This window comes from Crocuta crocuta, unplaced genomic scaffold, assembly GCF_008692635.1.
Source record: "Crocuta crocuta isolate KB4526 unplaced genomic scaffold, BGI_CrCroc_1.0 scaffold610, whole genome shotgun sequence".
Classification (NCBI taxonomy): Eukaryota; Metazoa; Chordata; class Mammalia; order Carnivora; family Hyaenidae; genus Crocuta; species Crocuta crocuta.
Genome location: NW_027527456.1, coordinates 501243 through 503647, shown reverse-complemented (window position 1 = coordinate 503647; position 2405 = coordinate 501243). Strand labels below are relative to the sequence as shown.

General features: G+C 44.2%; 1 protein-coding gene and 1 non-coding gene across 2 annotated transcripts in view; both read left to right on the top strand.

Annotated features, from left to right (window-relative positions):
• The window catches only part of RBM10 (RNA binding motif protein 10), a 29872-nt gene that overhangs the window by 10448 nt on the left and 17019 nt on the right, over positions 1-2405 (top strand).
• Positions 1818-2004, top strand: LOC144230788 (U2 spliceosomal RNA). Its single transcript, XR_013334871.1, has one exon. It is a non-coding gene; the product is annotated as a U2 spliceosomal RNA (small nuclear RNA).

Sequence of the window (2405 nt, the reverse complement as noted above, 5' to 3'; positions counted from 1 at the left end):
CAGAATTTTCCTGACTCTTCTAAGTTTCTTCTCGTCCTTTGCTGTTATAAATAGCACTGCATTGAATGATGTTTTTGTATGTGCCCAAGTGTGTTGGTACATTAAATGTCCGGGAGAATTGGGGGTTAGAGGGTAGATTTTTCGTTTTGGCAGCCATTGCCAAATTCTCCTCTGTGGGGACTGTTCCATTTTCACTCCTACCAGCAATAGAAGAGTGACTATTTCCCGTACAGCCTTACCAACAGTGTGTGGTCAAACATTTGGGCTTCTGCAGATCTGTTGCGTTAGAAACGTTCTATCACAAACCTAACACGTAGAAGAATTCCAAATTATGTAGATCCTCCGCATTCCGGGAGGCAGAGCTCAATATCCCCTCTCTCGAGTGTGGGCTAGTCTTAGTGACTCACGTCGAAAGAACAGAGTGTGGAAAGGGAAAAAGAGAAACTACAGCGAAGAACCCTGGCCGACCCCACCACTGCCACATGATCAAGATCAGCATTACCAGTGATAAACCATGTTGATACCGTGTGCCCTCTTATACAGTGCCATCAGTAGGGCAGGTCACCTCTCTTGTGTTCGCCCCAAAAGACAGCCTTCATAACCTCAAGTCTAATCGCAAGAACACGGCAAACAAACCCAAGTGGAGCTACATTCTACAAAATATCTGACCGGTGCTCTTCAAACCTGTCTAAGTCATAAACAGACAAGGCAAGACTAAGAACCTTTTCCGGCCCAGAGGGGACTAAAAGCAGTGTGTCCTGGACTCATCCTGGAACAGGACGTGGATGGTAGTGGAAAAGCAGGGGAAATCCTCATTAAGGTTGTAGTTTTTGTGAACTTCGTGGTTTTGACAAATGCACCGTGGTCATTTGTCCCCTGTTAGCATTAGGGGGAGCTGGTTGAATGGTATGGTATAAGAGCATTGTGTTATCTTTCCACTTTTCCGTAAATCTAAACCTATGTCAAAATAAGTTTGACTTCATCAAGATTAGCAACTTAAGTACATCAACAGACATTGTTCAAGAGATTGAAAAGATAACCCACAGAGTGGGCGAATGCGTTTGCAAATCCTATTTCTGATAAGAGATTTACACCCAGAATGTATAAAGAGCTTCTACAACAGCACAGAAAAACCCCATTCATGAAGGGACAAAAGACTCCGAATAGATGCAGAGCAACAAGAGCTGGTGAGGAGGTAGAGAAACTGGGACCTGGGCGTGGCGCTGATGGGAGCGAAACGGTGCTGCTGCCGTGGAATGCAGTGCGGAGCTTCCTCGGGAAAGTAAGCCTGCAATGACCGTATGGTCCAGCAGTCCCGCTCCTGGGGGTTTTTCCAAAGGAATTGAAAGCAGGGAGTCGAACATATATTTGCACACCAGTTTTCTTAGCAGCATTCTTCACAACATCCAAAACACCCGGCAGGCGTACACAGCCCAGGCAGCCATCAACAGATGAATGGCTGAACAAAATGCGGTATGTGCCGTACGTGCCTGTACGGACATACATACGTGTTCAGCCATAAAAAGGAATGAAATTCCAATGCATTCTACAACGTAGATGAACCTCGAAAGCATTACGCTAAGTGAAAGAGGCCAAACGCAAAGGGACACATATGACTCCACTTATATGAGGCACCTAGAATAGACAGAAAGTAGACTGGTGGTTGTGGGGCGGGGTGGGAAGTTGTTGTTGTTCAGCGAGTCCAGAGTTTCTGTTTGGGATGATGGAAAGGGTCTGGAAATAGTGGTGATGACCGCAACAACCTCATGAATGTACTTTGTGGTAAAATAAAAATGACTTAAAAATATACAAAAAATATCGCTTCTCGGCCTTTTGGCTAAGATCAAGTGTAGTATCTGTTCTTGTCATTTTAATATACAAAAAATAATTTTTTAAGGTTTTTTTTAATTTTTAAAAAATATTTATTTTTGAGAGAGGGAGAGACATGGAGTTGGGGTGGGGGGAGAGAGGGAGACACAGATTCCGAAGCAGGCTCCAGGCACTGAGCTGTCATCACGGAGCCCGACATGGGGCTCGAACCCACGAACTGTGAGATCATGACCTGAGCCGAAGTCAGATGCTTAACTGACTGAGCCACCCAGGCTCCCCTACAAAAATAAATTTTAAATGTTTTTTTTTAATGGCCTATCCAGTATAGTTTTCTTTTTTCAATTTATTTATTTACTTAAGTCATCTCTGCAACCCAACATGGGGCTTGAACTCACGACCCCGAGATGAAGAGTCACACGTTCTTCCGACTGAGCCAGCCAGGTGCCCTCCGTCCAGTGTGGTTTTAATTTGCATCCTTCATTATGAGATAGAGCATCTCTTCAAATATAAATCGTGTGCATTTCTTTTCTGTGAATTCTGTTCCTCTTTCTCTTCCCATACTTTTCCCCTGTTAG